A 14253-nucleotide genomic window follows, 5' to 3' on the forward strand; every position below is an offset into this window, starting at 1 on the left:
TTGGTAATATTGAGGAAGGAGATTTCAAGGCCATGCATTTTCTGGATGAAGTGACATTATCAAGAAAGCAAATAAATTAAAAACTACTTAATAACAATATTTATGCAGGATTGCTCTATATTGAAAGATATTGTCAAAATAACCAGGAACGTACAGCAGTGATGTCCATAGATAAAATGCTGCCCATAGGCTACACCAAAACTTCACCCCACATTTTTATACAGTATTTTTTATCATCCTTTCATGACTCAACAAAACTCGCGAATGACTTGCAAGAATATTTGGATAAATTAATTAGGTACTTGAGTACTTATGAACCTACCTATAATTCAAAATATAATTCGAAAATTTGCACGTGACAACGGAGGTCAACTAAACATCGCGAACCCGATAAAAAAATACAGTCCTGTTAAACCTTTTATGTTAATTAATACATTTTATTTCCAACCAGTGAGCTGATTATTTCATTGAAATATATTTCTATTATTATTGAGTTTATGTATCTACTTCTATATATATATATATATATATATCAAATGATTCTCCTCGATTTGCCGCCCTTCAAGTAACTGCCACCCCCAAGCAACGCTCAATCTTTCTACCCCCACGGGACGTCACTGACGTACAGTAATCGTCTTCCCAACTGTCACTAATTGGTGACAGCTATTCTCAAAAAAATATATATAATTATAATATTTTTGGCTACGTCTCTAGGGACTGGTTAAAAATAACATTTTACGATGCAGGTAGATAATCGACGAGAGAGTCTGAAAGTATATTTTGAGATTAAGGGAGGGCCGTATAGCAAAGATGGAGAAAACGTCACGGTAAAAAATACTAATGATAAAGAATTCGAGCAAGCATTCAAACACCAGTCAGTTTTTGACAGGCCATTATGGATTTGCTACCAAGCTCTATGAGCTCTATGAGACTTGTTACCCGACTAACATATACATGTGGCAAAGAACTACAGGATGCAAACCACATCCTCTGGAAATGTCCGAAAATGTACTCCGAGAGGGATGAGATTCTCACGTCGGTCCAACCTGCGAGTCAATTCTCTACACAAGCCTGCTTTCGGTCCGCTACAGCAGCTAAATAGGGTAGGAAAGTATCAAATAAATAACACTTATTGTAACAATTACAATAAGTTAACCGTATGAACTACCAAAACTGTCCATCTCGGTCTAAAATTTATGACAGCCAACAGAGATGTTATTAAAACATAGTACTAATTGTTACAATAAGTGTAAATAATTCGATACTTTCCTTCTCTATTTAGCTGCCGTAGCGGACCGAAAGCAGCCTTGTGTATAGAATAGTCGCAAAAAGGCCAATTATATTGCATTTAAAAGAATTGTGGCGTATTATTGCGAACGTCACATAGTTTTGTTTGTCCGCATTGTTTTAGTGTTGTTTTTTGTATTTTATATAAAAGTATCCAAGCTTTTCTTTCTCATGGCACTTTTTATTGAATTACGTCTTTCATTAAACTCAATCAAAGCTCACTTGAGAGGGTGGCGAACTTGTTTAGGGTAACTGCTCCTTAGACATTACCGGTCATAAAAAATGATGCTTCACAGCCAAAGTAGGGTCCCGTGTTATGCCCTATTAAGACCGGGTGTGGTTTTGTGAGGCGATTAACTTAAATGTATGAATAAAGATGCCATCAAACTTCATATTCAAACCTGGCGATACAGCCTAGGACACAAGCCAGAAAAACGTGTAGGGATAACCATAAAACCGATCCTTATTAATTTAATATTTTCAATATTTATGGAATTTGCAAGCACGCACAGATGTGTTATCAGAAAATATCGGCGTAGTACATGGTTCTGAAGCTTTCTAAAGATTTTATAAAATATGTTTATTTTTGAGGTTGTTTTATATATGTGTATGTCGATACCTATATACAATTATTTTCTACTATCGCATCGATGCTGCGTTAAAACTATTGAAAACCGAGTAAATTCTTATAAAAATGAAATCGATATCGAATCATTTCAAGCAAACGTTCCTACGTAAAATATTTGCTTAGTAAAATATATAAAGTTGTTTTGAAATAAATCGAAATCGGTAAACCATATATCCTTTTATGATTGACATAAGAACCTAAGTAAATAGACAAGAAAACATTTTCGAAAAATAATAATACATCTATCATATTCTGAATATCACATTATTTTGTCAAAAAACAATACTCTTGGAGCTACCAATAATTCCAAGGTTTTATTGCGTGACATTTAAATATCAAGGTTTTAAGGGTAAGCTAAAAATAATCAAAGTCAACTTGCATTGTTAATGATGCTTTAAGGGTTGTGTACAAGTTTGAGGAAATTACAAATGATCGATCAATAGTTGACATATAATAAAAATTCTTACATCAACGATTTTATGAATTAACCAGCAATCACTGATGATTTTGTCCGCTTTAAATACGAAAAAAAGTAGAGGGATATATGAAATAAAAAATTTGACTTACTTATCAGTTTTTTTTTTTAATAATTATTCGATTTTTAAACGTTTTATCTCATACTTTTGCAAATTATTGAAATTGATTTCTTCTTTTGTTTCTTTGCTTTACACGTTTCTCAATTCGTGCCTGACCTTTTATTATTGCAAGTATTTTATTTTAGCAAGGTTTATTTAAAGATATCGAGAATAGAGACGAAAATTTACTAAATTGGTAATTAGTAAGTTCAATCAGTTATGATCCCGTAGTTTTTGAGTTATGACCGGACCGGAGTTAGGACAGGTTCAAATGGTCAGATATTCCAATAATAATTGCATTATTAGTGTATTATAATATTATACATAGTATACACATGAAAAAAGAAATTATGTGTATTATAACAACAAATCTATATAAGACGATACTTCAGTGAAATGGAAAATAATTTTCAACTATAGGCGCGACGAAATTTTGGACTCGCTGGTAATCGGAGAGCGAACGTCGAAGTGTGAATACGTCAATTTGTTTCGTGATGGCGATGTGGGTATTAATTCTTAAATCGTATAAAGATGACTAAAAACGTTACCCATTTACTTAAAAAAGAAAACATGTCAATGAATATATTATTATTGTTACTAATATAATAATAAACAGAACATTAAATGGACGCATGTTGGATTTATATGCGACCCGCATTCCGCGCATCGCCTAGCCACGATCTTTTTAGACCGTGCCTCAACTGAGGTATAGCCTTAAGTTCAAGCGATAACTAAGTGAGTTTATTAAATGGATAAGTTCAATTAACTAGAAGGGGGTTCAATTAACTAGAACAGTGATACATAATAAAATTAAATAAAATTCATGTACACCAAACAATATAAATATAATCATTAATAAATAATGGTGACCCCGAAATAACGGAATAATAGCACGGGAGTAATTTCAGACGATTTATTGATAATTAACATTATAAAATATTTTAATTTAATAAACTAATTTTTTTATTCAACGAATAATAATTAATGAGATTTGAAAATGTAACATTATTTTATTGAACGTAAATAATTTGAAAAATAATATATGACTACTAGAAAAAATCATTTTGAAAAAAATACGATGCTCATCATGATTCAAACCCGCCCGCATTCACTGGATTTGCGCCAACGTGCGCTACCAACTAAGCTACGTGCGTCTCATCCAATTTACTAATAGTTTGTGTACATCTCTGAAGCGCTTTACAGATTACCTTAATTGTGACAGTCATTTTTTGTATTTTAAATCAAAATGTTAATTACATTAATTACTAACATATTGTCACATATTCTATGGTTATGTATATCATTGAAAATTAGTTTATTAAGTTGTTTCTAATGCAATGAATATTAAAAACAAAACCTAAAATACTTTTTATAATTATAAATTATCTAATTTCGGTATAGTGTGTGCCATGTGTTAAAACCTTACTCATTCCAAGTTTTTCTTCAAAGATTATTGCAGATTGTGTATTGTAAATAAAAAAAAGTCTATTTTTAATTGTTTTGTAGTGATAAATAAAATATTTAGCAAGTATAAGGTAATACTATAATTTTAAGTAGTCCTGAATAATGGTAGTAACGCTAATCAATGACATTAATATGGACGAAGCATCTAGAAAATAAAATGACACTCACTTTGTGTCGGGTCTGCCGGATGGCGAAATTCATATTTTAATATCGGTGTCCTACGCTCAAATGAACATTCTGCTTGCAAGCGGTCTGGCGACACCGCTGGGTCTGCCCATACAAAATTTCTGACTGTCAGGTTTCAACTCCACCGTTATTATTGTGTTACAAAATGCCAATGTACCTAGTTAAAAATTGTAAAAAAAAACTACTAAACACTCCAAGAAAGATGGGATATCACTTTTCATGTGTTAGTATTATTTATTATTTATAAAATGCCATTTTAAGATAATGTTTATTCAATGCAATTGAATGACAGAAACCATTGGACAGTCGCCTGTGATGCGCTGGCTCACTTGCGTCTAATCTCCGAAAAGTCGTAAGTAACCGAGAATCTGTTTCTAACGCAATGAGTCATGACACTAATACGCCTTTACAATAAAGGTTATATTACTATAAATTCTCAAAGCTTGTATCGCATAATGGAAATGGATACGTCATATGGTCACGTGACATCTACCTATACATCTGTGAATGACTTTCATGCACAATTTCTCGTGCGCGCCGGTATGAAGTGAGTTGTCCATTTAATATGTCATTGACGCTAATACATTAATTTAAATGACAATGATGGTAACCACTTTTTGATAGAATTTTAAAAAGCATAATTATTATAACGTAAATATCGGTAAATAGAAGTGGTTAAATCTCTCGCCTAGTAAATATGTTTAAATTCTACTTACTCCAAAATTTTTCGAAAAAGTATGTCTCTGGGCTTCCACGTTATCTATTTTAGAAGGGTTAAGAGAATAGATAGATGCTCAGCAATACCTAAATATACTCATCACGTCATGAATCTATTTTTTATAATATTTTAGGAGGTTTTAGGTTATAATTATATATTCGCACGTCAAAGTATAATATCCTCATTTGTCAAACAAATAAACTTTTGTAAAAAAAAAATAACTTTGCAATATATTTCAACTAATGATTAATTGTCACAATATATTGCACATACCTTTAAAATATCAATCAAATAAGTAATAGTATTACGCAATACTTCATATTTATTAACATATTATAAATATTGCACAATCATGTACATTATTAAAAATAATACCTATTTGGACCAGTTTTATATGCAAATAAGGGTGTTTTCAACTAATTTATAGTCCCATACACGTCATTATTAATAAGAAACAGTACCAGAAATATATCTATTAGAAAATTCCTTAAAAAACAGTGTAATTTGAATCAATACCTGTCAAATGTCAAGTTAAACTACTAACTACTAACTAGGATGACTTCAAACTTGATCAATGGTAACCATATTTTTTGTTGTTGTTTTAATTTAATAAAACGCATTTTTTTTGAAGTACTTATTCCACTTTTAATCAATAAATTAGGACCGGTTTCGTCCGCCTCAGAGACATTTTCAACTGAAGTTAAAAATAAGTTCTACAAAAAATTCGTTTTATTAAATTAAAACAACAATACAATACAGTTCCACAATGAATAGACAGTTAACAAAATAAAAGATATATTTTTTAATTATAACATTAGTATGTTAAAATAATAAGGGGTATTTTCCGATATACATCTCTATATATATAAAAATCTCGTGTCACGATGTTTGTGGTCGAACTCCTCCGAAATGGCTCGACCGATTTTTATGATTTTTTTATATACATTTGTTAGGTATGAGAATAGGTCAACAAGTATATTTCATACCGCTAGGTGATTAGGGTATCTCTATCCAGAAAAAATTTCTTTTATTTTTTTGACAATTTTTTTTTTGTATTTTTTTAATTATTTGGCATAAAAAAATACCTATAACCCCAAATTTTCACTCTCCTACCCCCACCCTCCCATTTTTTAATCGCGATTTTATTATTTTTGTATGAACAAATTTAATCGTCGTTCGTATTTCAAACAGAAAGAAATTATTTATGTTGTTGAATGACAGATGGTACTACGTCCGAGAAGAATTCAAGAGAAGCGTCGCGTCATTTTGACATTTCATTCGGCATATCGCAACGCAGTGCGTGCAAAATTTTGTACGATTTATTTTAATTTATCTATTTTTATGTGCGTGTATTACAAACAAACAAACAAAAAGTGTAAAGCAACAAACATGCGAAATAGTAGGGCAGAAAGAACAGACGAACAAATCCAACAAGATAACAAAAACGTGCGTTTAAGCATGTCGCAATTGCGTGCACCCCAATCACAAGAGGCATGAGCTGAACGAAAATCAACAACGACAATTGGAACGGAGCCAAGCGCGCCGGTTCGTAGTTAACACACGCAGAGCAAATGAGCGACAACGCCAACAAGTACATCAAACATTTACATCCGCTTCGTTCCTTCGTTACGCATTCAAGTACGAGCCAGATATTGAATATTCCGCTCATCCGAAAGTGCTGATTGGTGCTATGGACAAAAAATGTCCCCATTGTCATGCGCTCAAATTCAAAAATGAGTCAGCCGGGATGTGTTGCGCATCAGGAAAAGTGCAACTACCAGAAATTGAGATACCACCAGAACCATTGAACGGCTTGCTTATCAGCACGGTTCCAGATTCAAACCTGTTCCTGAAGTCCATTCGCACTTTCAATCCATGCTTCCAAATGACTTCGTTCGGAGCAACATAAATAGTTCACAATATTGCGGCAAATGGTCAACAATTCCATTCTACGTTCAAAATCAACGGCCAAGTATACCACAAAGTAGGCTCATTGCTGCCAATGCCAAACGAACCACATAAATTTTTACAAATCTACTTCATGGGCGGTGAGGAAATCAATCATGTGGATGCACGTTGCGGCTACAATAGCCTCAATTCGCCTAATGCCAGGCGCATCGTTGGCGAACTACACGCCCTGTTGAATGAGCACAATGAATTATTGAAATTCTTCAAAGCACACATGCACGAATTGCAAAGTGACAATCACGCTATTGTCATCAATCCTGATAAAACACCAGCTGGAGAGCACGTGCGTCGATTCAATGCGCATTTTGTTGACGACATTGCTGGAATCATGGTTGGTGACCGCACATCGACGCGAGAAATCGTGATTCAAAGAAGAAACAATAATCTGGAGTTCATCGCTGACACACACCGTTCATACGACGCTCTCCAATATCCGCTAATTTTCTGGAAGGGACAAGGCGGATATTGCATAAACATTAAACAACGAGATCCTGTCACAGGTAATTCATTCATTATGAACATCATTACTCATTTTGAATTGAGAAAATGAATGGTTGATGTTTTTTTGTTTTTATCGGCGGTCATCGTCTACAGCGCTCTATTTCTCTTTCTGTCATAGATCCCATCCCCACACACTTACGATACATTCGTTATTTTTTTATTTAATAACCAAAATATTCACTAGAAATAATTTATATGGCAGAACAACGTTTGCCGGATCAGCTAGTATGTTTATAATATTATGTAACCAATCTTAATTCAATACGTATTGTTTTGATATCCACTAATTTTAAACAAAATTTAAAAAAAGAAACAAATGAATGTCGCGTCTTATGTCACCTGCTTCTTATACAGTAATTTTATGTAATATTAAAAAAACGTACATCCCATATACTGTCACTTGCATACAAATGACGTTTATTATGACAATTTTATTTATTCACTAATGTCGGAAAGTGTCATTTATAAGACGTATTTTTATTTATTTATTAATTACACTGAATTTTATATCTTATAGGAACAACTCAGGTGGCTTGAGAATTTAAAAAATATATTTTCTCTGACGACTTATGATAAATTTTTATTATTTTTTTTTCCAAAGTTAGATCTAAGAATTATTGCTTAACCAACAAAATTTAATATGGAATGGGCAATCTAAACAAGCTTATTCAAATACACTACATTAAAATAAGCAATTATATATAAGTAATTAGACTTATTTGCAGGCATGTGATGTTATTATTGGTTCAGTATATTAAATTTATTTTTAATGTACTTTTCTCTGTCGACTTGTGATACATTTTTATCGATTTTTTAGGCCATCATAAAATTACGTGTGAAGTGGACAAGCTAAAAAATGTTATTAACTAATTTACTTATCAATTTTAACAGATATCTATATATTATTCCACAAGGTGATACTAAATTAAAAATTTGGAATTTCCACTATACCAATTTATTTATCACTACCAAATAGCAAATCAAAACCACATTTTCTCCCATAGGAAGCAGTTTCGAGCAGCTAGTGTGTATTAAAAAAAATAAGGAATAACCCAATTTCCACTAAATTAGATTCATTCTACATTTTCTTGTTACATTTTAGTATTAAATAAGTAATCATACGAGGCGCTATGTCTAAAACATAGTATGCAAAGTTTCAATGAGATTTTGTAAAGGCAGCAATGTATTACCATCTATGAAACTTTGACTGAAAGCTCCCAGGTGTGTCTAGGTAGAAAATGTTTTATTTATGTATTCTGGTGGAATACATAACGTTAATAAGATATCCATAAAAGCTTAATGCATTATATTATGGTTATAAGTTAATAATTATTACTAACTCTTTTAAAAACTGCTATCGATTGATTAAAATTTATCTCCATTAATCTCATAAATCATAGTATCTTAACCTGTTTAAGACGTAACCTAGATTGGGGTAATAGTTTGGTTTTACGACCGTAGATGAGATAGCAAATAAATAAATTTCATTATATGAGTCGTATAGTATCAAAAGTAAAACTGTCGCAAACATATCGAAATTTAACTAAGTATGCCAAAATATTCTTCTGACCATAATGTACGACTAGCAACATAATATTCGAATCAAAATCATATCTGTGTGTATAAAATTGTGATGGAAAATAGGGCTTGGTATCAGAATTAGAACTGTTCAATACTTTGGAAACAAAAGTAGAACTGTTGAATTTTTTAATTGAATTTCTAAATGTAGAAACATATTTCAGGCCAATCGTAGTAGATTTTTGGGTTTCCACCGTGTGTCCTTCTTCCTTCTTTCCTCGACGTTTCGGGCTCGTTGCAGAGGCCATTATCAAGAGATGATATATTATGTTTTATGATGAAATGTAGTGTAGGTATATGAATGTAAACGTTGCTCTAAGAATGTCAATGAACTAAGAATGTGTGTGAAAACGAGAGGGCATACCGACTTAAATATTACACTATGTCAGAAATTGCCGAGCACTCGATGGATACAAGACACAAATTTTACTTTGAAACCGAGATATTGGGTCGTAATAAAGGATATTTCACACGATTGGTAAAGGAGGCCATTGAAATGGATTCAATGAAACTGAAAATATTAATAGGGGTGATAGATTACGGTTAAAAACGTCATGGCTTCCGGTACTATCAGCAAAATCCAATATTCGAGCCGGTATCTCCGGTCGTGACGATTGACACATTACTGAGTTGCTCTTAGCTAATCAGATTTCTTTTGACATTCTTATAGTAACGTTTTTATTAATATACCTACACTACATTCCATCACAAAACATATTATGATCTCTTGATAATGGCCTCTGCAACGAGCCCGAAACGTCGAGGAAAGAAGGAAGAAGGACACACGGCGGAAACCCAAAAATCTACTACGATAAATAAATTTCATGTTTTAATAAAACAAAATATACTATCTAAGTAGGTATATGTAATTGACATCATTAAATCATTCTGTGGCTCTGAATTTGATTCCTGGTTTCCCAATATTTCCATATGTGTGTATTTTTCATATAATATGCATTAATGTAAATCTTGGCTTTAAATATGATTTTAAATCTCACCATATATATATTATGTTGTATTAAATAGGCAGTGCATAAGGTATGATATTTTATTTGGTTTTTGTTATAATATATAATTAAAATTGAAAACCCTTACATAATATATTATGCTTATGCAAAGTACAGTATATAGTTTGTTGAGTGTTTAATTTACTAATATTGGTTTTTTGTTTTTTTTTTTTAATTTCAACTATAGTGCAATTATATAATATCTAGTGACTCGGTGTTTTTGATAAAAGAATAGAAAAATGTCTTTTTTCTAATTTCAAATATTTTGTTTTGTATCTTATTAACATGGCCCCCACAATGGAGGGGGGGCTGACAGGGCTGTTGCCTGGGGACCCGGTGTAATGTGTTGACCAGATGCGAGTGAGATAAACGGCGCTATTTTACTTCAGAGATACTAATATTTAAAAATATATGGTTATGCGATACAATTTTTGATTATTAATATGTGTCAATACTCGACAACTCCATAATTCAAGTAGGTAGGTGTTTTCAAAAATACAAAAATCGCTAAATAATTTTACCTCAAACACCATTTGGAAAATGCTTATATAGCGTCACATTGCATTTAACCTTAGGGATATGTAGGGGGAGTGGCATAAAGATTCTAGCTTGGGGGTCCGTTTTAGGATGTGGGGGCCATGATTATTAATATTAATGAAATCTGTGATTGGTACTGATATAAACTCAAATGTGGGAAGTCGTCAAACTAATTTTTAGCTATCGACGTATCGAGTGGTGTTATAATTTAAAAAAAATACTAAAACAAACTAATTGATTCAATTTTGGGTCGCAACCCAAACCTAAGTTACGAACCCTTATCTTAAGCATCGGGATATTGAGTAGTTCTGGAAAACTTACATTTTATGTGGATCTCAAATATAGAAGATTAATTATTATTAGTATTGTAATAACATACCCTCACATAAGTGGAATATATCAATATCAGAATCAACCATATTAAATTTACCAGTATTACCAATTCAGGTCAATTCAAGACCGTATGATAATAAAGAACTCATGAGCCCGATTTCTAATATAGTTAGTTATTGGGGGACATAATTATCGAGTGGTTAAAGTCAAACAACGTTATCTACAAGAATTTATTTTTTTTGAGATAACGTTATTTTAAATTTTCGGCTACATGATGGTCAAACAACGTTATGTAAATCTTTTTTAATTTCTTCTTAAATCGTCAGTAAAGTTTAACGTTAACTACATAAGTTACCATTGTTTTCATATATTTTTTAAACTATTCCTATAAATTTTAACATCATCATAAGCAAGATACATGTACAATACACAATAAATTATAAAATATGAACATTAGGTTTTAAATAAACATTTCCCTTGTTGAGTTACAAGAATCTAAAATAACGATTTTTGGCTCTCCTGTAAAGTTTCACTTTTGTGGATAGTGTTGTTTGACATTAAGCCCTCGTTATGTTAATACTATCAATAAGGGTAAAGTTATTATTTGCGCCCTGTAGGTTGGAAAAATATTCAGCCATATAGAGATAGATTATTTTAGTTTTAAACAACAATATGTCGGATATAGCTAGGGCGAGATGAGTCACTCAACCGATTGAGGCAAATGGGTAGGTTAACGGAAGTGTTATGTGGTACGCCTCTATATAACTACATAAGGCTCTTAACATCGTTAACGCAACAACTTAGTAGTCACTTCATCTGATTAGCAACAGCTGTTTGTGTTCTGTAGGTGAAATGTTACGAGAAGTTCCTTTTCAACCCTGCTCTATGGCGTAGAATTCCAATACTAAAACTGTTCTACGCCGTAGGGCGTAGGCTATGACGCGAAGTCATTCCTCTCTAATTATCTTTATTTATTTTTTCCATTTTCGTATTACACAGCAGGCGGAGAAAAGCTTTTTCGTTTTATTTTCTATAAGAAAATTATTTCGGATTAATAATATTAGGTATGTAGTTATGATTTTTACTTTTGCACGTGTATTTTTTACTGAGTAGAGTTAAGTAAAGTAGAGCGGTTGTCTGCGAATCCGTGGTTATGGGTATAAATCCAACATTTTGTAAATAATACATGTTGTTTCTTCAATTAAATTATTAAGAGTAACCGCAATACCACTGCGGGAAAATTTACGTTTCTTAAAATATTCAAAAAAAAAAAATCAGCTGAAGAATAAACATAAATATTAGCAATCGTCGAAAGTAAAAAATAGTGGTTATTATATTATTTTCTTGTTGTTATATATTCTGTAGTGTTTTCAAATTATGCATGTTCAATAAACATACAGTCGCTTTCGCTGCTGAAGAGATAATGAGATTTTAATTGCCCCCTTTAAAATGCACGTTATTTACATCGATCGGCCGCCTGGTCATTATGCACCGTGTGCGTCTTCCGCGTCCAAAGTATTAAAATATACATATAATGCGTTTTATGGAAGTCAGATTTTTATCAGAACTTTATATTTTAAAATCCAACTTGATAAGTTTTTTAGGTCATTGAAAAACAATTATTGTTGTTTCTAATTTAAATAAAAAAAAATGATTCTTTCAGATAATACAAATGAATAAAACGTGAAATCTTTTTATTTATATCATCAAAGCTCGATTCGATATAAACAGATTAGAAAATATGTTTTAGACTGTGAATTTCTCAAAAATTGTTTTATCACCTGACGAATCTTTTTCAAGATTTTTTCTAATATACTTATATTATATAATATGTTTCCAGCAGGTGTTTCTTAAATTATGTATGAAAATGTAAATTATGCATAACATGGATACCTAACCCTAATCAAAGAGCCATTTTAAAATTCTAAATATCATCCTTGAAAATATTCTCTTATAACTACGGTATCTGAAATGTTTTTAATCTTTATCCATAGTGGCGACCGTATTATTATGTTCAATTAAAACTAATGTACTTAATAATATTAGTAACTTTGTATGTAATGGCTTTAGGATGAAATGTTTTGTTTTTAATTTTAAGATATTATAAAATTAATAAAGTATCCTTTGTTTGAAGAACATTATAATAGGGTTCTACCACGTAAACCCCAGTTCAATTATTCTATTTAATTTGCCCATTGGAGATGATCAGCACTAATTTAGCGCCACTGTTGCAGGATGCATGATATTTTAATATGAGATGTGATTCAATGTAGAGTCCAATATAATTTTTAAGAATAATTTGGTTTATAAAATCAATTTTTATTTAAATTTGTTATTTATTCTGTAGATATAAGATGTTTGAAGGAGAAAAAAGAACGAAAATTCCCTCCATATTTTAAATACTATTATGTATATTTAGCTCTAGTTTAATATAACTTTCTTATATCATTTAGTTCTATCATGGACTTTTTAACTTTGTCATTTTGTTTTAAAAAAATACAAAAAACAATATTTGAAATTATTGTTTTCTTGATTTCTTTTATTTCAAAATTAACTTAAAATATAAACAAATAATAGAAGAATTAAATACCTACGAATATTGGAAGGACTTATTTGAAGTAAATTAATAATAAATGAGTGCCTTTTTTAAGTGATATTGCAAAATTTATCTTATCACCAATAGGTTAGTAACCTTTTAAAGTTTTTTAGTTACATATTTTCAGAACTTTTTCATAATTCATATTTTCAATAAAAAATGCTTTATTATTATATTAATTTATTAAATACTCAGTATTTAACGATAACTATTTATGTTAATAATTAGTTCAATATACTGAATTGAATTAAGGTTCTATTATGACATAAAAAAAACAATGATAAACATGAAAGATACAAATATGTTAATATATTATATTATTCTATATAACCGATATCATATTTTCACGTCTAATAATAGTATGTAATATAAATTCGGCTATGACCACAAGTAATTATGTACTCCACGCAAAATGTGTAGCGTATTGCGGAATATACCTTACGGTAAGTATATAATAGCCCTCTACGCTTATGCTACGCTGTTTCTCTAAGCCGTTATATACGATAATTAATTTCTACAAGATTGACATTGTTAAACACAAATTTGGTTTTGCGGTTAGACTTTAATTTGATGGTCTTTTTATGAAAATTTTAACTGTTAATATAAGAAACCGACATGAGTTAGATTAAGGTTTCCCAAACTATGTTCCGTGGAACACCAGTATTCTGCCGAACCTGAATAGGTGTTCCGCGACCATTTGGAAAGGTTTTATACACTGCAACACATATAAAGATCTTCCACTAAGTAGAAGTAAAATAAGTAAAACTAAAATAATTAAAGAATCTACTTCATATTGAAAGGCGAGTGATGATCAATCTCCACTGATGTTTATGACGTCAATTATCTAGATAGGTCTCCCAAAAGGGGGGCTGACA

This window comes from Rhyacophila brunnea, unplaced genomic scaffold (genome assembly GCF_057557595.1).
Source record: "Rhyacophila brunnea isolate RB1 unplaced genomic scaffold, BYU_Rbru_1.0 scaffold_9, whole genome shotgun sequence".
Taxonomy (NCBI): domain Eukaryota; kingdom Metazoa; phylum Arthropoda; class Insecta; order Trichoptera; family Rhyacophilidae; genus Rhyacophila; species Rhyacophila brunnea.